The 24,982-nt window shown below is 53.8% G+C and overlaps 1 protein-coding gene across 2 annotated transcripts in view; it reads left to right on the top strand.

The window, feature by feature from the left end:
- LOC134758485 (histidine-rich glycoprotein-like) overlaps positions 1-24,982 on the top strand; it is a 305,440-nt gene that overhangs the window by 115,214 nt on the left and 165,244 nt on the right. For both annotated transcript variants that reach the window (XM_063706035.1, XM_063706036.1), the window contains exon 2: positions 12,842-12,986. The gene's annotated coding sequence lies outside the window, so the exon portion shown is untranslated. The remainder of the gene's footprint in view (positions 1-12,841; positions 12,987-24,982) is intronic.

A 24,982-nucleotide genomic window follows, 5' to 3' on the forward strand; every position in this document is an offset into this window, starting at 1 on the left:
GTGGGAGCAGTCCTGCTTACAGGCAAGCTGTGGAAGTTTAAGACGTTATGCTACTTGCCCAGGGCCTCACAGCTCGGGGAGGAAGGGTGGAGGGGGACAGTCAGCCTTCAGGCCTCACCCCTTACACTGCATCTTCTCCTGCCCTGTCTGGCTGCCAGCTTCCCCACCAAGACTCTGAACTGCTGAGGGGACAGGTTCCCACCACCTAGCCCAGTTGCACAGCCTGTTGATGTTTGTTGAATGCTTGAAGGGAATACGGTGGCCACTTGGAATTCCTAAAGAAGCCCTCATTTTAATTACTCTTTATTTATTTATGAGATATGAGATGGGGTCTTGCTATGTTGCCCAGGCTAGCCTCAAACTCCTCAGCTCAAGTGATCCTCCTGCCTCAGCCTCCTAAGTAGCTGGGATTACAGGCATGCACCACTGTATCCAGCTTCCCCACTTTTAGAATGATGGAAGAGCTGGTCTGGGTCAACTTCAGAGTCTCCTGTCCTTCTCCACCTCCTCCCCCAGCCCAGCTATGTTTTCCTCCAGAGCCAAGGAGCCCTACTGCCGCGGCGAGTGTGTGACTTGGGGAGGGAAATGGTTTTTCCACCAGTTGAATTGGGCCTCCAGGTGAAACTCAGGGTTTTTATCTTTCTTTCTTTCCATCCATTTATCCAACAAATATAGAGAAACTAGGATACGTCATGCACTTGGTTTATGGTAGTGAATGAAACAGATATTTCCCAGCCTTCGTAGGTCGTGGCTGAGACAGAAACAAATGAAAATATAATTACAACTTGCAACAAATGCCAGGCAGCTATGACAGAGTGACCGGGAAACTGGGGTTGGGGACTCCTTTAGCATGGGTGGTCAGGGAAGGCCTCTCATTGAAGACCGAAGACCCTGGGAGTGAGATCTGAGAGATGTGATGGGGCCAGCAGCCAGGCAGGGAGGTGGCAGGTAAGAAGGTCTGGACTGAGACAGGGTAGGGGGAGAACTTGGTCCCTGGGAAGCCGGGGTCCTGCTGGGCCTTCGTAGCAACTGACGCTCTCCTCCTGGAAATGCTCTTGATACGGTTTGGATGTGTGTCCCCCTCCAACTCTCATGTTGAAATCGTTTGCCAGTGTTAGAGGTGGGGCCTGGTGGGAGGTGATTGGATCATGGGGGAGGATCCCTCATGGATGGCTTAGCACCACCCCCTTGGTGATGAGTGAATTGTTCCTCAATTAGTTCATGTGAGATCTGGTTGTTTAAAAGAGTGTGGTGCCTCCCTCATCTCCCCTCTTGCCATGTAATACGCCTACTCCCTCTTCACCTTCCACCATGAGTGGAAGCTTCCTGAGACCTCACCAGGAGCAGATGCCAACACGGTGCTTCCTGTACAGCCTGCAGAACCAGGAGCCAATTAAACCTCTTCTCTTGATAAATGACCCAGCCTCAGATATTTCTGTATAGCAATGCAAGAACAGCCTAATAGAGCTCTCATCCTTGGGATTTTGTCGTGTTTCTCAGCCTTGCCTTCCTCCTTTTGAGGGCTCTTCCTCCTCCCTCCTCACGGGCCTTTCTCTCCCACCACTGCCTCCTGGCATGTCCCAGTGTGACCTTCCTCACCTCTGTAATCTGCTCTCATCCCGTCTTCTCACTTCGTGTTCTTCTCCATGCCTGTGGCTCCACCCACCATTCATATTTTTTTGTAATCCCCATGTTATCTATTGCTGTGTAATAGATTATCCCCAAATTTAATGGCTTTAGACAACAATCATTTATTAGCTCATGGTTTCTGAGGTTCGGGAATCTGGGAGGGGCTCAGCTGAGTGCCTGGCTCAGCGTCCCTTCGAGGTTGCGTTGATACGTTGGCTGGGGCCGCAGGCATGGGAAGGCTCAACTGGGGCTGGAGGATCTGCTTGTAAGCTGGTCTCTCTCATTGGAGGATCTGCTTCCAAGCTTGTCTCTCTCGTGGCTGCTGGCTGTGGCCCCAGTTCCTCTCCAGGTGGCCTCTCTGTAGGGCTGCCTGAGTGTCCTCATGACAGGGCGGCTGACTTCCTCCAGAGTGAGAGAAAGATGGAGGTCTTTTCAGATCTAATCTTAGAATTGATGAACCTTCACTTCTGCTGAATTCTATTGGTCACACAGACCAATGCTGGTATGACAGGGGAGGTGACACCAGGGGGTGTCTGGGCACCAGGAGGTGAAGACACAGGGGCTGTCTTAGAGCCTGGACTGCCACAGTCCCCAGTGCAGGCAGGATTCTCTCCAGCTTAGATGCTAGCACCACCACTGACCAACCCTCCTCCCCGACATTCCAGGGGCTCTTCAAACTCAGCATGTCCAACGTGAGCTCAGCCCCATCGGCCTTGAAACATCATATGGTGCCATTTCTTTTTTGTTTTGTTTTTGAGACAGAGTCTTGCTCTGTCATCCAGGCTGGAGTGCAGTGGCATGATCTTGGCTCACCACAATTTCCACCTCCCAGGTTCATGCAATTCTCCTGCCTCCCGAGTAGCTGGGATTTCTGGTATGCACCACCATACTTGACTAATTTTTGTAGTTTTTTAGCAGAGACAGGGTTTCACCATGTTGGCCAGGCTGGTCTCGAACTCCTGACCTCAAGTGATCTGCCCACCTTGGCCTCCCAGAGTGCTGGGATTACAGGTGTGAACCACCGTGCCCGGCCTTGTGCCATTTTTAACATAGGAAAAGGTGTAAGGAATAGCAGAGTGGACTGTGGGTAATAATACGATAAATGACACCATCGCCAAGCTGAAGGCCCCTGCACTGCAACTTCCTGATGTCATGGTCTCCCAAGCTCAACTTCCTCCTCCTCACCTTATCACAAACTGGCCCCCTATTTATGTAGTTGGACAAACCCGAAACCCGGGAGGTGGCTTACGTCTTCCTCATCTCCCATGTGGGTGGGACTGGTCACCGAGTCCTGGTGTTCACAGTCACTAACTCCATCCGCCCTTCCGTAAGCCGTTGGATCACCTGGGCCGCCTCCCTACTGAGATTCCTGCCTTGGTTTTTCCCCTCTCCCCAGCCCACATCGGCACCAGAGCGTGCTTCCGAATACCCAAATCTTCATCATGTCCTACTTAAAATTCCTCAAATGGCTTTTTAAAGTCCTTGGCATGGTGTTCAAGGTACTTCCTGATCTGGTTTCTAACTTATATGTCTGGTCTCATCTCCTGCTACCCCTAGTCCTAAACTTCCTCTATTATTTGCATTCCCTAGATGACATTTCCCCTACCCCTTCTATCCAAGGCTCTGCACCTGCCCTCCCCTCTCCTCCTCTCCTCTCTCCTCCCCTCCCCTCGCCTCCCCTCCCCTCCCCTCCCCTCGCCTCCCCTCCCCTCCCCTCCCCTCCCCTCCCCTCCCTTCCCCTCCCCTCCCCTCCCCTCCCCTCCCTTCCCCTCCCCTCCCCTCCCCTCCCCTCCCCTCCCCTCCCCTCCCCTCCCCTCCCCTCCCCTCTCCTCTCCCCTCCCCTCTCCCCTCCCCTCTCCTCTCCCCTCCCCTCTCCCCTCCCCTCCCCTCCCCTCTCCTCTCCTCCCCTCCCCTCCCCTCTCCTCTCCTCCCCTCCCCTCTCCTCTCCTCCCCTCCCCTCTCCTCCCCTCCTCTCTTCTCCCCTCTCCTCCCCTCCTCTCTTCTCCCCTCTCCTCCCCTCCTCTCTTCTCCCCTCTCCTCCCCTCCTCTCTTCTCCCCTCCCCTCCCCTCCTCTCTTCTCCCCTCCCCTCCCCTCCTCTCTTCTCCCCTCCCCTCCCCTCCCCTCCCCTCCCCTCTTCTCCCCTCCCCTCCCCTCTTCTCCCCTCCCCTCCCCTCCCCTCCCCTCGCCTCCCCTCGCCTCCCCTCCCCTCGCCTCCCCTCCCCTCGTCTCCCCTCCCCTCGCCTCCCCTCCCCTCGCCTCCCCTCCCCTCCCCTCGCCTCCCCTCCCCTCGCCTCCCCTCCCCTCCCCTCCCCTCTCCTCCCCTCTCCTCTCCTCCCCTCCCCTCCCCTCTCCTCCCCTCTCCTCTCCTCCCCTCCCCTCCCCTCTCCTCCCCTCTCCTCTCCTCCCCTCCCCTCTCCTCTCCGATTCACTCCAGGGTCGGTCACCTGCCCTAGGAAGCCAGAACACCTCCCATGAATGCAGTACCTCTGCTTAGGTTCCTAGACACCCATCACCCATGTCTCTCTATTGGCTCTTCACTCTTTCATGCACTCACTCAAGCATGTTTGCTTAGCACCTGGGGTGTGCCAGGCACCATTCTCGATGGCTTAGCTGTGGTGCTGGGAAAAATAAGGCCCCAACCTTCTAGAGCTTGCCATCTTGTAGGAGCCCATACCCTGCCTCTGGGGTTTTGGTTTACCTGTTCTCTCTCTCTCTCTCTCTCTCTACACTGCAGGCCCCTCAACAGGTGCCTGTGGTGTTCCCAGCTGTGCCCCAGTATCCATGCAGGAGGGACTCATGGATGTTTAGCACAGCAGTGATGCTCTCTGGAAGGGCCAGAAACTGGAAACTAAATGAGTTGCTTGAAACCCAAGTGGCCCAGCAAGCCAGCCATAGCCAGGCTGAGGAATTGTTGTTGTTGCTGTATTTTGGGGAACATTTCTGATTTTGAGCCCACGGTACTCCCTACCACTAGGCTCAGCCTCATGGCCAGGGTTCTGGGCCCCCAGCCCACTGAGCCTGGGTCAGGCAGTCTCCAGCCTCTCCTCCAGAAACCATTCTCCCGACCTTGGGGAAAATTGCTTCCCAAATTACAGCCCTCCACTTTGCAAGCTTTAAACACAGCACCGAGGACACATAAATTACAGAAGTCCCTTCCCTTTCCCGTTGGATACGTTGAATAATGTAACATTTCAACAATACCAAAAGGTACACTGTATTATTAAAACACACTGGTATTAAAAAAGAAGAAGTATAGCTACAGTAAAATTGTCACTGACTCCCACCAGATGCCAGAAGAATAAAACCCAAATTATTTTTGCCGGAGACAGGATTCAGAAGGCATGAGGGGAGCCAGGAATTAAGCTGGTTTCACAAGAGTGGTTTAAAAACAGGGGGAGGAGGTTCATTTATTCTGAATATTGTATATTCCCTATAATCTTTACTACTAAAATGAGGTGCTCTGTGTTGTTTTTCTCTTGGTTAAAGAAAGAGCAAATTTTGCTTTCTTAGTTTGAGTCCCATTTTAAACTCTGATTTTGGTTAGGAGCTTATGTTTTGCGGGGTGCAGAGGCTGAGAAGGAATTAGGGTGATGGAAAATGGAAGAGAGCAAAGCCAGCAGCCCTGAAAGGTATGAGAGGGATTAACCAGAAAAGACGGCAGAAGTAGAACCACTGGCACCCAGGGAGAAGCTAGTGTAAGAAAAACAGAAGGAAAGAGAACAGTGCCTTGAGGAACTGCACCCCGGGCAAGCTCCAGAGGGCTGCATACCCTGAGGAAATGCTGCAGTTGGGAGGGTGCACAGCTCTAGTACCTTTGGAGAATTCCATGGTTTTAAAAAAATGAATGTTGGACCAGGTACAGTGCCTCACACCTGTAATCCCAGCACTCTGGGAGGCCAAGGTGGGTGGATCACTTGAGCTCAGGAGTCCGAGACCAGGTTGGGCACCATGGTGAAAGCCCATCTCTACAAAAAATGCAAAAATTAGCCAGGCATGGTGGCGCACACCTGTAGTCCCAGCTGCTCGGGGGACTGAGGCAGGAGGATTGCTTGAGCCTGGGTGGTGGAGGCTGCAGTGAGCCGTGTTCAAGTCACTGCACTGCAGCCTGGGTGACAGAGTGAGACCCTGTCTCAAAAAATAAAATAAATAAAGAATGTTAAATCCTTGCCATTACTCTGATTCTTTTTTTTTTTTTTTTTTAACTTTCTGGCAGGACTAGAAGGCTAAAAAGTTTCACTCTCTGCAATAAAATGAACCAGCAAAGGTGTAGTTTGGGGAGAAAAGTAAAATCTAAAATGTGCGAGTCGAGTCCTCTGAGATTTTGCAAATGCCATTTTCTGAGTCCCTCCAGGAAGCCAAATAAGAATGCAAGCATATTTCTGGTGATATTGCTATCTTTGTTAAAAAACAAAACAAAACAAAACAAAAAACAAAACAAAAAGAAGATAAGCAAAATGCTATAAAAACCTAAACTTGATTTCTGGTGATTTTAGGGTCCTTCCTTTGGAGCCCCTGGTCCCAGAGTCCCCTATGCTATGTCCCTAAATGGCTCTTTCACAAGCCCATGTGTGACCATCACAAAGAGGCCTGTGGCTCTGGTGGCCTTCAGAGGTCATTTGACTCCTTGGAGTATTAGGAGAAAGCGCAGCTGTGATTTAGTGCAAAGCCCTTTCTGTCTTCTTTCTGTGTGCCTCATACAGGGGGCAGGGAAGGTGACATCCAAGACACTTTGGGCAGGGATGGGGTTGCTATTGTACCTTGTTGAATGCCTGGAACCTGGGTCTGCATCTGCCACATAGTAGACACTTCCTGTGAGTTGATGGGGAAAGGATCAGGGATGTTCAGATGTCCCAGGTCACACAGTGATTGGCTGGGAGGAGAACCCAGGCCTGCAGGTCCTGCTCCAAGCTTTTCCCTTGCCATTGCCTGGAATGTTCCAAGGCATGCCAATCAGGCTGTTGCAGAGAATGGAGTGTAGCATGCTCTGAGAAGACGAACAGCCTCAGAATTCAAGTCCTGCACTGGCAGGGCTGCATCTGCCCAGAGGGGGACCATTGTCTCATTCCCCCATGTGCTGCTGTCAGTAGGCCCGGGGAGGTGGTAGTGAAATGGGGGGCTCCGCCTCAACTCACCGGCCACTTCTGCCTCTCTGTGATGCCTCATCTTAAATCCTATAAATGAAGCCATGTCCTCAGATGAGCCTTAATTTATAAAGGACTAGTGATGTCCCCAGCCTGTCCTTGCATGCTGAAGTCCAAGTGTGGCCTTCTATTTGGAGATCTGCAGAAAAAAATCCAGGATGTATGCTTGGCTGTTTGTCCTCTCTCTGCACAGGAGGCTGTGAGTGTGAGGGTCTTGGGATGCCTGGGTTTTAGGTGGGCTCAGTTCATTTGCTTTGCCATGTAGAATGGGAAGTTCATTCCACCTCACCCCCACCTCTAGGAGCCTGAAGACCATCCTGTCATCAGATGCAAATCAGTGACAACTTCTTGATCCCATTTGTTGGTGTTCAGGTCACCCAGGAATTTTTTTTTTTTTTTTTCTGAGATGGGGTCTTGCTCTGTCACCCAGGCTGGAGTGCAGTGGAGCGATCTCGGCTCACTGCAAGCTCCGCCTCCTGGGTTCACACCATTCTCCTGCCTCAGCCTCTCCAAGCAGCTGGGACTACAGGCGCCTGCCACCACACCTGGCTAATTTTTTGTATTTTTAGTAGAGACAGGGTTTCACAGTGCTAGCCAGGATGGTCTCGAACTCCTGACCTCGTGATCCACCCACCTCAGCGTCCCAAAGTGCTGGAATTACAGCCAAGAATTTTCATCAGAAACGTTACCCAGCTCCATGCCACTCACCCAGATTGACTTCCTTCTTTGCAGCATTCATTTCACCAAAACTGCTGAGCGCCTACTGTGTGCCAGCATTGGCCAGGCGCTGGGGCACGATAGTGAGCAAACACTGACGGGGGGCTGAGGACGAGGATGAGGATGGTGATTCGGCCAGGCTCTCCTCTCCCCCATCTCAGCACATTCTTTCCTAGCTGTGCTTGTCCCTTGCTTCTGGCACCCCCCGGCCTCTGCAGCATCTTTGTCAACACAAAGGCAACTCGTGAGTCCAAGGTCATCAGGGCCAGCCAGGGCAGGTCATCTGACTTCTGCCTTCTCTGCCCTTCCCCAGGGCCTGCCATCCTAGCCTCCTCTCTGCCTGGCCAGTGCATCTCACCTGGGCTATCTGCCTGTGGCTTCTGCTCCAGCTACCTTGTGTGCCTCACCCACACCTCTGCCATGGCCCTCCTCAATCTTCCCCTGTCCAGGCTGGGTGAACATGCCTCATCCCCAGAGGCTGCCTTCTCTCCTCTTCCCTCCCTCGGTCTCTCTCACTCCTTTTGCTACCTCCCTCTCCCTTTGTGTATCTGCTTATTTTTTGGTAGAAGACACTTTATAGCAGTCCAAATGTTTGTTTTTCTATCTTCTCTTTCCAATGACAAGAATCTGAGAGGAGGCCTTTTGGGGCCAGAGCACCAGGGGCTGCCCCAGTCTCGTGCTGCCTCGGGAGCAGTGCTGGCTGGTTCTGCAGCAGGCTGAAGCAGCCAGGCTGAGAGCTGCGAAGAGGAAACTGGCCAGCTGCAGATGCGGGCACAGGAGTCTTTAAAATCCTTCTCTGAGACTGAGGCCCCCCTCTAAGCCCCAGGGCACAGCCCTCACCCTTTGTAGGACACTCCTCATGCTTCCCAGCTCTTCTGGGGGCCCTGCCACCCATAGCCAGCCTTCTGGGGATGCTTAAGCCTCTCCCTGGACTCCTTTATTATTTGGGGGCCCTGTCATTAAAGCAAGAGGATTAGATCCTGAGGAAGCAGGTGGAGGGTAGGGTCCAGGATGGCCCGTCTGTGCTCATGTGCATATGTGAGCATGTGTGCACGCATATGTGTGTGTAGGGGACAGGATGGGATCTCAGAATTCCCCACCTGACCTCCCAGAAGAGGGGGAGGTGAGGAGGCTGCAGGGGCTTTTCCCCTTGAAGGTCAACAGTGGGGTGTCCCTGTGTGCTCTGCTGTGCTCTGAGCACTACACTCAGCGCAGGATGAGGAGCAATAAATACGGGTCAGAGAATGAGGAGGACGCAGCTCACTCCCGAGACAGACTGGACCCTTTTGTCCCCAGGAAGTGGGGGAATGGTAGGCTGTGGCCTCGTCCAGGCCCCGCCCACTCTGGTCCCTGCCACTGCGCCCTGAGAAGCCACCTGCAGCCCAGCCCAGCGCCCGACTACGCTCCCAACCCTGCCGGGCTGCGGGGCCTAGAGAGCCATCAGGGGTACTTGGTCACTGGGCCTTTTGCCTCCCACCGCGGTTCCACTCCTTCTGCCAGCCACGAGCCTGGGGCGAGCCCTGAGGTCCCCTAAACCCCGCAGCACCAAGGGGTGGGGCGTGGGGTGCAGGAGCGCACACGGAGGGGGCCATAGGCCCGTGTTCTGCACTATGGGTGATGGATGGTGTTTCCCACTGCGGAGTGGGGGAAAACATGCCATTACAATCGGGGACAAGCTGTTAAGTTATCTCCCACTCAGCTCAGGTCGAGGGAAACAAAACCAGGCTGGGCCTATCGGTGGGGCTGGGATGCAGCGCCTTCGCCTAGCCGGCGGCAGAGGAGGGGTGCGGGGCGCCAAGGAGGCTCGAGCCCAGGCAGGGGTGGCTGCGCTGAGGCTGGTCCCTGCCCTCCGGACTCGGCGGCCTGTGGATCGCTCGTGTCTCCATCCTCTAAGCCGGCGGCTGCAGACGGGGCTGGGTACGACCAGTTAAAATGAAAATGAAATAACCTCCTGTGAGCTTGGCTTGCAAGGTGCAGTGGAGAGGTGTGGGGCTGCCGGGGGCACCGCCTTCAGCTCGGCCTCTGGGGGGATGTGGAATCTAGGCTGGATGGGGCAGGAAGCAAGAGCAGCACCTAGAGAAGGCGGCCTGGGTTTCAGGCATGACACTTAAAGATCTCTGTGCTGGGGAGGGGAGCAGTGGGGTTGGAGCTTCTCTTGGGTTCTTTCATCACATCTCCTGACCCTGTCTTTGCTCCCTCTAATTCCTCCCCATCTCCTTCAAGGGTTTATGTTCCCTGGCCCTGGACTGGCTGCCAGGCTGGGCAGCATCGGTGTCCATGTGGCCCCAGGGGATGACTTGGGATTCCCCAGGGATGGACTCTGTTTCCATTCCTTCCTGTGGGTGCCTCCCCTGCCAGGACTGCTCTGGGAAGGACGGCTCCATCCGCCTCAAAGGCAAGAGAACTGACAAGTCAGGAAGGGTGACAGCCCCGGCAGACAGCCCGCCTCTCCCCAGGCTCTCCTCTTGCCCAGGCCCTGGGCGGCCTCTGCTTTGGGGCTGGTGGGAGAGAGCAGCGGGGCAGGAGTCTCCCTGGACCACCTGCCTCCATCCTGGCTCTGGGAGCCCTGTCTGGGGAGGAGGTGACATTGAGAGTTAAAGCAAATGCTTGGGAATCGCCTCCAGAACCAGAAGGGTATCCTATTATCTCCCTGAAAGCCCCAAGGGGACCAGGGGAGACTTGAGGGCTTACAGAAGCTTCTGCTCCTCCGGTCATTGGAACAGCTGGAAGCTGGGGCTGTGGGGGTGTGGACAGCAGGCTCAGAGGAGGCTAGGCGCAGATCTTCAGTTCCCCATGGACTTCCCTGCCCAGGGCCTGGTGCAGTGTGAGTTCTAGCCCTTGCCTTTTGTGCTCCTGCTGAGAATCAAGCACTTAGGTCGCAGAGAAGCCTGCCGCCTGCTTTCTCTCCCCACCAGGCCAGGCCCCTTCCTGGAGCCCCTTCCTGGAGCCCCTTCCTACCCAACCTGGGCTGCCTTCCACCTCCACCTGAGTCCTCTACCTCTGCACAGGTCCCCTGCACCCAGGCCCTCTCCCAGCCACCTCCCTGGCTGCATTTCATCCGTGGACCTGTTCCTATTACTCACACTTTTGCCATTGAAAAGTGGCTCCCACGCCCAGCAGTGGGCACTGGGCTCTGTACCAATGGTCCCTGAAAGGGCAGATGTTCCCAGGCATTGCTCCGGGGTTGCTGGGCTCTCTGTGATGCTGGTTCTGCTCTTCGGTTCTTCGGTATGGGGGTGGTACTCTGTTCAGTGACTAGATTTTAGGAAAAGAAACAAACTGGTAGATGTATTATTGTTGTGTGTTGCTGTTTAAAACTCCGTTGTGAAATTTCTGGGTGGTGCCAGTGGTGGGGGCAATTCAGGGAGACACAGCTCAGCCACTCCCTGGCCACCCTGATCTCATGACTCTATCCCAAAGACAGTCTCTCAGGCTAATCAGAGTGGATCTCCTAAACCGTTTTTGTGTCCCGTCTGGCTGATGGCACACATACACTGTTCGGGTTGGAGTAAATTAAGCAAACAAGACTTCCCAGGCTTGGGTCTACCCCCTGCCAGCCCTCACCGACTAAACAAACAGAATCCTTCAGTCCCCTCCATATCCTGGGAATTCCTGCTCTCCGGTGTGATAGTGGGATATGATTCTAAATAAACCCAGAAGTATTAATGGGGGAGTAACTTTTGTGGGTTCATTCATTCATTCATTTACTTATCCACTCAGAAGAATATGGAGCGAGCCCCAGCTATGTGCCAGGCACATCCTGGGCACTGGGGATTCAGCACTAAATCCAGCAGTTGTGGATGCCTGCCCTCAGGGAGCCTGCATTCCAGTGGAGGCAAAGTGGGATGGCAGGATCCAGCACATCTGCATGAAGCCAGATGTGCTAAGTCCCTGGGGGGAAATTTGTGGGGAAAAGGAGAAGGAAATGCCATGGGGATGCTGGTTATTTTGATGGGGTGTTCTGCTCCTGGGTGGCCTTGGAAAGGTGCCATATGTGCACAGCTCTGAGGCAGGTAGGCAGGCAGGCAGGGAGGGAGGGAGGCAGGCAGGCAGGGAGGGAGGGAGTCAGGGAAGGAGGGAGGGAGGCAGGTGGGGAGGGAGGGAGGGAGGTAGGCAAGCAGGGAGGGAGGGAGGCAGGCAGGAAGGGAGGGAGGGAGGCAGGCAGGGAGGGAGGCAGGCAGGGAGGGAGGGAGGCAGGCAGGGAGGGAGGGAGGCAGGCAGGGAGGGAGGGAGGGAGGCAGGGAGGGAGGGAGGCAGGTAGGCAGGCAAGCAGGGAGGGAGGGAGGGATGCAGGCAGGGAGGGAGGGAGGGAGGCAGGCAGGGAGGGAGGGAGGCAGGCAGGCAGGCAGGGAGGGAGGGAGGGAGGTAGGCAGGCAGGGAGGGAGGGAGGCAGGCAGGCAGGGAGGGAGGGAGGCAGGCAGGCAGGGAGGGAGGGAGGGAGGCCGGCAGGGAGGGAGGGAGGCAGGTAGGCAGGCAGGCAGGGAGGGAGGGAGGGAGGGAGGGAGGCCTGCAATTGTGCAGGGAAGAGCATTCCATGCAGTAGACCTGCAAAGGTGTGGTGCAGGGGTGGGGTCGGGGAGGCATGCGCCTGTGTGGAGGGATGGCCAGGAAGCCAGTGGGGCTGCAGGGGAGAGAGGGAGTGTACTAGGAGAGGGGGCCAGACTGCCGAGAGCCCCAAAGGCAAAGGGGGTTGACGTGAAGCTATCTATGAGCGTGCAGCCCCCATGTGAGCCCTCGCATGTTATTTTCTTAGGAAGTCCCCAAATCACAGAAGCCAGATTCACCTGGCTTGCAGGCCACTGAAGCAACTTTAAGTGTTTCTTCCAAATGACACAGGACACCAGTGGAAGGCTGTGTCTCCAGATCAGGACAGTGACATCATCTGATGAATATTTTTAAAAGAGAGGGACAAAGTAGCTGGGAGAGTGCAGACAGTGGTGGGTCCTGGAATCTAGGCTGGGTGGGGGAGGAAGCAAGAGCTGGCGGTGGTGGGAAAGGCGATGGGGAGGGGCCAGCGTGGTGGGATGGAAGAGTCCCTGGGATTGGGGGACCATTGCAAGTGGGCTGGGGGAGGGGTGGACCCTGGGATGGACTGCACGGTGGCTGTTTGGCAACAGGGTCCTAATGATGTGTTTTCTGCAAGTTTCGTTTTACTCCCCTGGGGCATAAAAAGCAGAGTGCCCTTTGGAGGGTGCCGATCCCTCAATCCCTCGATCCCTCGGTCCCTCGTGGCAAACAGTTGGCTTTGAAGCTGCCCCCTCCCTTGTTTATTAATACCAAATGTTTGTTTTAGATCAAAAGGAAGATGTTTTCTTCAAAGGCAATTTTTTTACTTGCTTTTTTCCCCCTGCAGGTTGAAATTCTGCCTCTGAGAAGCTAACAGTCTTCCCGTGGTCACCACTCCTCCCCAGCAGCCCCCTCCTTGCCAAGGACGGTCCAGAAGGAGCCCCACTGGGGCCTCCCCGCACAGCAAAGCAGACCTCACCTCCCACTACCAGGTAAGGCGGCCCCACCTGTCCACCATGCCCAACCCCAGAGTTTGCATTTGTGGAGAAAATACGTTTTAATGCGGCGATTTGATTTTCCAGCAAGGGTTGTGGGGTAGGGGCGTTCTGTGCTGCTGTCTATAGCTTTCAAGTCATGGTGTCTTTGTGGAGTAGGAGGGGAACATTGACGGATGCCCAAGAAGGTACGGGGTAGAATTTTTAAGGAGTGACCGCTCTTTGTGCCTCGAAGCCCATCAGCCTGGCTGCGGGGCAGTTAGTCCTGGAAGGAGGGTGGGCGGGGTGTGGAGTCCACTGTCTGGTGTCAACAAAGATGCCATAGAGTCCAAGGTCAGGGCCTGACCCTCCCCTGCACGGTTCGTGTTCTGCTGCCCAGATTGCTCCGTGGCTCAGGGAGGGCCCTGAAGCCTTTGTGTGGCTCGAGAGGGGACGGTATGATGGCTCTGTTCCCACCCCGAGAGGGTGACTGCCATTCAGCTCTGACACTAACCGCCAGAGTCAGCGTCAGACTCCACAGGGTTTGGGCCAAGCGCTCTGTAAGATGGCTCTCACTTCGAATGCAAGCTGCCAGGGTCACCTGCACTTGTGACCAATGGCAAATTCAGAGGTTCCCAGGACCCCTCAGTTTTGATAATTTGCTACAGTTCACAGAACAACAGCAACAAAAAAGCACTACACTAAAAATGACAGTTGTATGACAGTCGTATGATACACACAGGTTGAGGTCGGAGCATCCACACCCATTCCCCATGGAGTTAGGATGCACCACCCTGCTGGTTCACCCACAGGTTCACCAACAGAAAGCTCCCCGAGCCACGTGACTGAGCTGTCTCTAGCCCTCTCTGCTCCCCTGAGGTGGGGAGTGAAATTTCCAACCCTCTAATCACGTGCACAGCCAGCCTCACACTTGAAGCTTCCTACGGGTCCCTGTGAGTTGCCAGGTCAGCACACGGTCAGGTGTGGTCAGGAGTGGCTTTTTATGAATAACAGAAGACACTCCTATCCCTTGGAAACTCCAGCAGTTTTAGAGATCACCTCCCAGGAACCAGGGACAGACACCAGGTGAATTCTTTCTTAAACCCCCGTGAGGTTCAGTGCAGCCCCATTCCCTGCTGATAGACAATGCAAAGCTGTGGGTCAGTGACCCCTGGGCAGGGAGGACTGGAGCCCTGAAGCCTGCAGGCAGGCTTTGCATGATGACGACCCACTGTAGGCTGAGCAGATGATGCCGACAAGAACCCTGGACAAAGAGACCAGAGGCCCGGACACAGGCTGGTCTCTCCAATACCCATCAAAAGATGCTCTTTCCAGAGTTTGCAGAATTGGAAGTCTCTATGCACAGTCTGGGTGCATCTCCAGGCGTGCACTGCTTGCTTCTCTCTGGTGAAGGCCATGGGTGCTCTCCTCTGCTCCAGGGCTCCTTGGGGTCTTCTTGCCGTAGCTCATCCATCCAGACTGCCCTACATTGTTCATTCCACAACCTTGAGCCCCCGATGTGCTGAGCCCTGTTTGGGGTGCTGGAGACGCAGTGGAGACAAGGTCAAGTTCTGGCCCTCATGGTGTTTATATTTTAGCAGGGACATGGAGAATAAATGTATGTCAGGCGCCATAACGCTGTGAAGATAAATGCAGTGCATTAAGACCATGGGGAATGGTGGGGGCTGCAGTTGCCCAGGACAGAAGGGCAGGCCCCGGTGCTGATGTTGTGAGCCAAGACAGAAGGAAGGGAGGGAGGACCCCAGGATGTCCGAGGGGAGAGTGTTCCAGACAGAGGGAATGGCCAGTGCCAAGGCGCCGAGGCAGCAACGTGTGGGCATGCTGGAGAAGTAGCAGGAGGGGCTGGCGTCACGGGGTCCGGGGGCTGTGCAGGTGGAGGAAGGAGATGGCGAAGAGGGTCCAGGGCTGGATGCAGAGGCCTTTAGGTTGGGACTGAGGATTTTGGATTTTGTCTTAAGGGTGGTGGGAGCCACTGCAGGGCTCTGAGTGAGGGATTGAGTGGCCTGAGACATACAAAGGTGTCGCTGCCTTCTGTGAGGGGGACAGAGTGGAAGCAAGGGACAGCTGACGAGCCCACTGTCGCACTCTATCCCTGGGAGCACTGGCTCTGCCATGGACCCAGGAGGAGAGGAGTGGTGGATCTGGGCCCGTGTCTGAGATAAACCCTTAAACAACTCCCCTCCTCTGCTGAAACGGCTGTCACCCCATTCTGTAAACCATCAGGGGCCCTCTCGGGGAGCCCAGATAGGAAGGCCACACACCCCAGCCTGTGTGGGACAGAGAAGCAGCAATGTGACTGTTTAGAGGGCAGGAATCCCACTGCTCTTTCTGGCTCTTTCCGCCCTGGGGCTCCCTGCAGTGTCGCTGTGAAGGCCGCACTGGTGTGCCATCCACTACGGCTCCTGGTCAGGTCGCTCTGTGCCAAGATCACCGTGCTTGCAGGCTGTCTGAGAAAATGAGTATAGGACACGAGGTTTGGGGCTGGCCTCAGTGCAGGACGAGAGACCCCCTGAGATCATGCTCTGTCTCTGGAACCTCAGACGCCTAGTTCCAAGAAGATGCGTGCAGCTCTGTCCCTAGGGGAGGGCCCTGACGTACAGACATCCTGCAGGCCGTGACGGTAGCACCATCTCCCATGCTCCTCTGAAAATGCCACTTCCTGCTGCCTCCAAGAAGGAGGTTGCGGGGCCCAGCCTCACCTTTCTGTGGGTCTGAGAACCTGTGTCCCCCAAATAGGTAAATCCTCGGGGTCATCAACAGTGAAAGTGCAAGACCAGCCCACCCCCGAAGGAGGGTCTGGGAATTCCAGGGTTGGTGGGGTCACCCCACAAGCTCTTTTGGACCTGAGCTGCTTCCCTTGGTGTGTTCACTGTTCAGCCCGTTGTTGATTCCAAAGGTGTGCTCTGAATTGTGAAGTGAGGCATCTGCCTTTCAGAGTCTTCCTTTTCTAAAAGGGTGAGGTCAAGGGAAGAGAAGGAAGCCCCTCTGAGAGGAAGCCCCTCTGAGCAAGGAGCAATGTGGTCTGAGGCCTGCGTGTGGCTTTGAGTCTCTGCCTGTCTTTTATTCACCTTCAGGATGGTGGGTGGCGGGTGTCTGAAGGAAGAGGGCCAGGTACACACATCTGAGGTCAGGTGTGCCTGCAGACACCCTCCTGCCCCGCGAGCTCCTGGGTTCTCCCTGCAGCCTGGACATGGGCTTCAGAGAAGGGGCCGCCAAAACCACCCCTTGGGCTACCAGAGCTCTGGCATGTGGATGCCGTCCATGGCCCAGAGGAATGTGACTAGAGGAAGGGGCTTCCTAAGAGGGACTTGGAGAACAGTGATGGAGAAACCCGGGCAGGGAAAAGCCTGCGGGAGCTTTTGCCCCAGTGAGGCGGGCTGGCCTTTCTGATTCAGGAATGGCCTTGGCAAGGAGGCCTTCGACCGGGACTCCCCATCACTGCAGGCGAGTCCTTGCTTCAAAGGAGAGTGTGGGGAGGAAGCAGTTTCCTCCTAGGACATTGCCTCAGCCCTGGTTCATTGCCTCTGCCTTGCAAAGGGTCCTGTCAATTAGATCCCGTTTTAAAGCTCATCCCTTTAAATATGGATTCAATTTGGGTTTTACTGTATAGTAAATTCTAAGTCCTTATTAAAAATATGGATGGAAATTAATCTGCTGCAAAACGAGATTTGTCTGTTACATGCAGTGGCTGAGGCCTGGAGCAGATGGGTCTTTCAGGTCCACAGGGAAGAGACGGGCCTGAGCAAAAACTCCAGAGGAGGGTCATCTGCTCCTCCAACCCTGATCCTTCCCTTCCTTTCCCCTCCCCTTCGCCACTCTCATGGGATAACCTGAATTTTCCTAAACCACATTGCTGTTCGTTGTTGGGGTCACTCAGAGGAGCCAAGGAATGTGGCCGGTTGTCTCTTCTCTAGATGTTTTTGGGGATGGGGGAGCATCTTTGTTCTGGAGCTGAGAGATAAACAAAGTCTTCTGCCCTGATGCAGACAGCATGAGATGGGAGCGGGTGCTGCCGCGCATGCCATGGGGCTGAGTGTGAGCCTGCCGTGATGAGATGGGAGCGGGAGCTGCCGTGCACGCCATGGGGCTGAGTGTGAGCCTGCCGTGGTAGTGCAGCTTACACTATCCAAACTCATCCATCCACCCCGGCCCCCACCCTCAGGGACGCACCCGTGAGCGGCAACACATGACTTCCCATAAATCATCTCCAAATGAGCGTGCTTCCTGCGCTCATCCATCACGCCCGTCTCTTGTCTGCTTGTTTTTAAAAGCTGTTAAACTGGAATCCATCACAGGGGGAGCATGGCACCCTTGAGGGCTGAGCTGAGACACAGGCTGCCCGCATGAGCCGTGGGAACGTGCGTGGGGCTTCCTGGAGCACATGAGCATTGCTTGGCGGCGGGGAGAGGGAGATCATGGCTTCATCTAGTTATACCAGAAGCGGATGGGGCGTTGCTCCCGGGCTTGCAGTGAATGCATTCCTTTTGCAGGAGCTCGTCCTAGGTGCTCCTGGGTGGAACAGGCGGTGCCCAGCTGAAGGACGTTGCTGGGGTCTCTCCTTCCTACAGGGGCATCTTATTTCCTTCTTGGATCCAATATTTTAATGAGAGGACTTTAGTTTGAGCCAGTCTTTGGAGACATGGGTCCTAAAAACTTCTGTGATTCCTTTTCTATTGACAAATGTATTTGGAAAATATTTAGGAAGGATGCCAAGCTCAGCCACTTCAGTCCCTCATTCTGATCCTGCCTAATTCTGCCACCCTGCCCCTTTGCTTGTTCACCACCAGAGCAAGCTCTGAGGATGTCCCTGTGAGAAAGAGGACACGAGACAAGGACCTGGGGCCCCACTCCATTGCTTCTGTTTCACCCTTTCTTCCTATTCCTCCTCCTCTTTTTTTTTTTGGTGACGGAGTTGCGCTCTGTTGCCCAGGCTGGACTGCAGTGGCGCGATCTCAGCTCACTGCAAGCTCCGCCTCCCGGGTTCACGCCATTCTCCTGCCTCAGCCTCCCAAGTAGCTGGGACTACAGGCGCCCGCCACCACGTCTGGCTAATGTTTTGTATTTTTAGTAGAGATGGGGTTTCACCGTGTTAGCCAGGATGATCTCGATCTCCTGACCTCGTGATCCGCCCGCCTCGGCCTCCCAAAGTGCTGGGATTACAGGTATGAGCCACTGTGCCCTCTTTTTTTTTCTTTAATTTATCTTTATTTTTTTTTTTTTTTTGAGATGGAGCCTTGCTCTTCACTCAGGCTGGAGTGCAGTGGCGCGATCTCAGCTCACTGCAACCTCTACCTCCTGGGTTTAAGAGATTCTCCTGCCTCAGCTTCCCGAGTAACTGGGATTACAGGCGCCCACCACCACGCCTGGCTAATTTTTGTATTTTTAGTAGAGATGGGGTTTCACCCTGTTGGCCAGGCTGGTCTCGAACTCCTGACCTCAAGTGATCCACCCACCTAGGCCTCCCAAAGTGCTGGGGTTACAGGATGAGCACCTTCCTCCTCCTCCTTTTCTTCTTCTTCCTCTTCCGTCTCCTTTTCCTCTTTCTCCTCTTTCTTCTTTTTTCTCTCCCCCTACTTCTTTCCTTTCTCATTCCCCCTCCTCTTCCTCCTTCTCTGTCTCTGTCTGTCTCTCTCTGTCCCCCCCACCCCATTGAGAAATTGTGTGCACTTCAGGCTTTTCTGCACTTTCTTTTCCAGAGCCCCTAGTTCTGCCACCCTGCCTCTGCCTATCCTCTCTATCATCTGGTTCCTTCTCTGCAGTTCTGGTGACTTGGCAGTCACCACTCACCCCTCACAGGGGTCGGAGAGGAGATGAGAAGACATCAGAGATGCCTTATCCCCTCTCTCCTCTCCCCTTCAAGGGGAAACGTGCGGCTGGAATCCTTCACACGCCCTGAACGGACTGGCGTGGGGTTTGCCTCCAAGAACTATTTGTCTCTAGACAGATGTCACAGACCTCAGTGGCATTTGTGATATTTTGTCCCATCTGCTTTTGGCTTTGCCTTTATCCTTTTCTTTGCCCTATACTTGTTGGCTGAAGGATAAAACTGCTTTTTGGCACTGGTGTGACATTTTTTTAAAAAAATAGAAAAACGGGCCAATATTTTTCCTTGGTGACTTTAGAGCTCTGTGAGTGAGCAGCGGAGGAGACTGGGCGGGTCGCAGAGGGCGCTGTGGGCGAGTTCCCCAGGACACCGCTCCCAATTAGAGCCCATTAGTCACTCCGTGTGTTAAAGCATTAAGAACAATTAAGGGTGAGAAGAGCTTCCAGATGTAGTTCCAGCGCTGGAGCGGGAAGGGTGGGTCCTGCTGCTGCTCCCCAGATGGAAATAATCCAAGGAGAGGAGCCAGCAGGGCCTGGTCCGCAGGGTGTCGGTGGCCCCCAGAGCACAGGGTGTCAGGTGCAGCCACCAGGACAGTCAGCCTGGCCAGTGGGGCTGGAGATTCAGATCATCTGGGTCGGTGTCCCGTGACTGCCATCACAGAATGCCACAGACTGGGTGGCTTCTCATGATAGCTCTTCGTTCTCGCCAATTCCTGGAGGCCAGGATCCAAAATCAGGTTGGCAGTGGGGTTGCTTCTCAGGGAGAAACTGTCCCGCACACGGAGGCCTTTCTCCTGGCTCTGGGGGCCACTGGCCATCCTCTGTGGGCCTTGCCTTATAGATGCACCGTCAGTCCAGTCTCTGCCTCCATCATCATGAGGCAACCCCACCCCCATGCCTGTGTATCCTGTCTGTCGTGCACAACCTTCCTGTGTGTGTGTGTGCATTTGTGTGTGTGTGTACATGTGTGCACGCATGCGTGTGTGTGCACCTGTGTGTTCTCATTCCCCTCGTCTTCTAAGGACACCAGTCATTGGATCGGGGCCCACCTCTTACCTTCATCACATCTGCAAAGACCTTATTTCCAACTAAGGCCACGTTCCCATGTCCTGGGGGTTAGGGCTGGAACATGTTTTGGGGGGACATGATTCCACCCACTGTATCCTCCAAGGCTGCCAGGGAGGAAGGTGAACCCAGGCACCATGACTCTACAGCCCACGACTCATCCCGAGGTGTCCCCTGACCCTCACGGCCCTGATCTCACCCAGACACTGAGATGCTCTGGAAAAGAACCATCCCTTGGCTGATTTTAAGATGATGATAAGAAGGTATGCAGGCTGAGCAGTAAAACCAAGGCCAGAATGACTGGAGCTGTAAGAGTGGACATTGGAAGAACCCCAGGACCCCAGGTCAGAAGGCCGTCCACAGACCTAGTGGAGAAGGAGGCACCTGGTGAGATGGGCTGAGATCATTCTCTGTCCCCCACCCACTTCCCACCTCCCACTGCTGAGATCGGACTTGAGAACAAACTAAGAATTAAAAGCCAGACCCCAAATCTAAACCTAAAAATAAACAGTTCGTGCTGCAAGTTTTGGGCGCACACTTTTGTCACAGGAGAGAGAAACTGGAGTCTTGCTCTGCCTGTGGGAGAGGGAGGCGTTGTAGAGCTGGGCCAGGAGAGGGGAGCCTGTGAGGTCTCTCCAGGGGGCTCTTGAGGTGTGGAAGGAATGAATTGGAAGGAAAGGTCGGAATCAGGCCCAAGAAACAGAGGGAAAAAGAGACCTCTGGGGAGAGAGGGATGTGGACACATTTTTGGGTGGGGACGGGTGCTGAAGTTAGTGATGCGTGGGGCTCTGGCGGTGAGGCAGGCCAGTGGGCGGGCAGCAGGGACTGAGTCAGGTGGTGATGGTGGAGGTAAGAGTCCAGGGCTGGGGGAGACCCATGAGGACTTTAGGAAAAGGAACTAATGGCACCAGGGAATGAGGGGGAATGGAGGCAGAAAATAGATCCTGGTTACACGCTGCACTGAAGTTCACGGGTACAAAAGTCAAATGTGAGTGAGGTGATCTTCTGCACAGACTTTGCTCCCTGTCTTCCCTCTGCATGCACAGCCCATCCTTCTCTGAGATGCTGAGTCCCCCAGCGATAAGGGATGTGTCTTCAGTGAGAGCCAATAAATGATTGTCACCATCCGTTGAGGGGAAGGAGGGTTAGTCCTCGTGTTCCAGGATGGTATATCGACACCTGTGCAAGCATGATCCAAACAGACCCTGTCACACAGAAGTAACTGCAGAACTTGTGACTGCATTGTCACAGAGATATTCTGGATGGAGAAACATGAGAAGGTTCCACATGGATCTGTATAAATCCATATGTTTTAGATTCAAAACGATCAAGGGCCACCAGGGACGTGAGTCAACGGCATCCAAGAGCCTAATGGTTCTTGCTGGCCTCATTCTTAGATGGGACCTGGGGCTGAGGCCCCTTGATGTGATTCCGGAATTTCTTCATTTTTTTTTTTCTGCGTTGACACGTGCATTGCTCAGAGGGGGTTGCCGATGAATTCCACGGCAAAGGTGAATGGATGAGTGAGGATTTGTATGGATTGGGAGAAAATTATTCTTTTACCCGATTTGCAAGGATATACAAAGTGTTTGCAGGATTGGTGCTTTCAAAGACATCTGTGTTCTGTGGGGGAAAGAACAGAAAAGGAGCGTCAGCAAATGCCTGAGGAAGGAAAATTAATTTAGAAGTAGAGGTCAAGGCAAGCCTAACTTTAGTTCTGCGTGTGTGTGTGTGAGTGTGTGTGTGTGCTTTTAGGAGGAGGAGAAAAATGGAGGCGGAACAGAATAATTTTTCTTTTTTTCTTTGGGGTGGGAGGGGAGACGGAGCTTGGACAGATGGTGTTTCTGAGTGACCTTGCATTGCTGAGCATTGCTGAGTAATGGCTGGAATTACAGGGAGCTGGCAGGGTGTGGCCACCTGCCGTCACCAGCGGGGGTTCATCAGGATGTCAACATTATGGGAGGGCCTGAAAGCAAGCAAAGATAAACCCAAGTTCAACAAAGATCAAATAATACACTCGTAACACAACTTCATGCGGGAGGCATCTGTGTGCCTGGAGTGTCCAGAACAGTGTGCAAGGCCTGGAAATCCATCAGGCTGACGTCCCTGAATGACACGTGTGAGCAGGTTATCTTACCTGAGGTTCTCATCCCAAAATATATATGAATCATCGTGAATCCTCACAACAGTTCCAACTCGGGCTCTGTGAGGAAGCTGAGCTGCAGATAAATGACCAACCCAGGGCCATACAGAATTCAAACCCACAGCAGCTCCCTAGCAACAGGCTGAGGTCACGTCTCATATGACCCATATCTCAGCTACTCAAAGTGAGGTCTGTGGATGGGTGCCAGCCCGTGAGGTGCTGCTCCTGATCCCTGCCACTGAGTACAGAAGCTGAAATTAAGCATTTAGAATCTTTTAGTCATTTGAAGGAGTCATTTTAGGTCTGACGAGTCTAATCGTTAAGAACCTGGGCTTTGTGTTTTGTATGCCTTCTTTATTCCATTTTTCTAGTGATTCTATTTTTATAGGTTTTCTAAAAACCAAAAGTAAGGGCTTGTCACTTCAACTACTCAGGAGGCTGAGGTGGGAGGATTGGTTGAGCCCTGGTGTTTGAGATCAGCTGGGCAGCATAGTGAGACCCTGTCTCAAAAAACAAAACAAAGAAACAAAAATGTAGGTCCAGAATGAATTGGAAATAAACCAATGAGTCCTTCACCACAGATGGTTTGAGAAGTGCCGGTATAGAGGCCACACAGGTCAGATCACAGAACTTGTCACGTTTGAATAAGCTCTACCACTGACCAACAGACCCAGGGCAGTGTCTTCGCTTGAGAATGGAGGGTGGTCATGAGATGTGGGAGGTGTGTGGTCGGCTTGGGCTGCCATGGTGAAGCCCCTCAGCCTGGGGGCTCACACAACAGAGGTTAATTTTCTCAAAATTCAGGAGGCCAGAAGTTTAAGATCAAGCTGTTGACAGCATTGGTTTCCTTGAAGGCTTCTCTTTGGCTTGTAGATGGTCGTCTTCTCCTTATGTCCTCACATGGCCGCCCCTTGATCTGTGCATGTCTGTGTCCTAATCTTCTCCTCTTAGAAGGACACTGGTCAGAGTGGATGAGGCCCACACATATGGCCTGGTAAGGGTCCTATCTCCAAATGCGGTCACATCTAACGTACTAGGGGTTAGGACTTCAATGTATGAATTTTGAGAGGGCACAATTTAGTCCATAATAGAAGGGTGCACGGGAATTTTCCATACTATTTTTGCAAATTCTTGTGATTCTTAAATTATTTCAAAATAATTTAAGGACTACCACTCCCAACCCTCTGCCACCAGCTAGTACGACCACTGTGGTTTATCTCAGATGGGTCCCATCAGGCACACTCATCATTCCAGGTTTGGGGGAGCTGCTCTCCGGGATGGAGGCCAAGTGGGCATGACCCAGAGCCCACCCCCACCCCACCTTCCTGCCCTCTGGTCCTGCACATCTGCAGAGGGCAGCTGGGCGGTCGTCGTCATCTGTGCGTGGAGCTGCCTCTTTGGTCGTGTCTCTTGTCACCTGTCCCCTTTTCTTTCTGGAGTTCCTTAAGGGCACAGGCTGCAACTTGTTTCTCCCACAGTGCTGCACATAGTAGGTTTCCATAAAGGGTTTTCCTGAGGCGTATTTGATATAATGTGCTTGGTGGAGATTTAGTCGCCTCACTTGAAGTGTTCTCCCTCGACCCTGGAGAACGGTGGGATCCCGGGTCACACACGGGGCGCTAGGTGTGATGCAGGAGTGATGCCTAGGGCTGGGATAGCTAACCTGCCTGCATCCACCCAGGCTCTGCACACACCCTGGCCATGGGGACACAGGCAGTGCTACTCACCTGACAACGTTCAGAGTCCTTTCTTGTTATAAAAAGCACTTTGGGTGATGACTGTCTTTTAAACACTGCAGTCCACGGAGAGGTGACAGGTGTGTGTGCGCCTTCCTTGTTTATGTCGTGCTCTTTGTAGCTGAGAAAGCTCACGCCTGTACCCACAGTACTGGGTAACTGGCGGCTGCCTCAGCCACCAAAACAAATGTTCCTCAGGCCAGGGGTGACCAGAGGTGGCGTTTGAATATTGTCTCTTGTCTGTGAGCCAGAATGTCATTGGATGGGTCATTATTCTAAACCATTCTGTTGCTCCAAAAAGTTCCCAAGGCAAGGTCATCATGATTTTTGAATTATTTAGTATTTTGCCTGGCCCTGCACGCTCTTTGCAAAATGCTTTGCCCTCATTTCCTGGCGAATACTCCAAGCGTCGCACCCTGACCAGTGCTGGTCACGTACCCCGCTTTCCATGAGCTGAGAGCCACGATGGCTGGTTCCCATGAGAGACCCTTCGTGCATCCCGGCCTCTTCCAGCAGGAGGGGTGCTGGGGACCCAGGACTCACCTCCATTCTGCATTATGGATGTCAAGCATTGTCACTGAGGCCAGCAGAAAGCTTATTTTGACTGTCTATGAAGCAGTTAATTCTGTTGAGTTTTTCTCCTTCAGTGAATAGAAAGGAAGGGCTGGTTCTGCTGTTATTTTTTTCGTGGTGGTGCATCACAGAGCTAGAACATGCGTGCAGTGGGCTGTGCTCAGGCAAAGGGAGATTAAGTGGCCTGTCTTGGATGACAGAGAGGCACACAGCATTTCCCTGGAGGTATGCATTTTCCCCAGAAGACTCCAGAAGAGAGGAAATATTAAACCTGTACCCCTGAGGGACTGGGCGTGTGTTGCCAGAAGGGGTCCAGAGAAAGGATGACATTTCTTTGAAGTCTTATTTGTTCTCTTAAAACTTCAAGCACATCTTACATTGAATCCACAATATGCTTGTGCCGGCTGTAACCTGACAGTAATAGTTCCCCCAGACACTTTGGCTGAACAGATACTGTGAGAGGAGGCACGTGCGTGGGCTGTGTGGCCAGCCACCCTCATCTCACCTCTGCACACCCTTGGGGGCTGAGGGGGTTTCCCTAGCTTGAGAAGCACGTGGTAGGATGTTGGGGAAGGGATTCTAACCTTAGATGCATGTGTGTGCTGAGGGGTGGTTTGGAGTAGAAGGATTTTAATGCCACCTTCCTGTGAAAT

The sequence above is a fragment of the Gorilla gorilla genome, chromosome 4 (assembly GCF_029281585.2).
Source record: "Gorilla gorilla gorilla isolate KB3781 chromosome 4, NHGRI_mGorGor1-v2.1_pri, whole genome shotgun sequence".
NCBI lineage: Eukaryota > Metazoa > Chordata > Mammalia > Primates > Hominidae > Gorilla > Gorilla gorilla.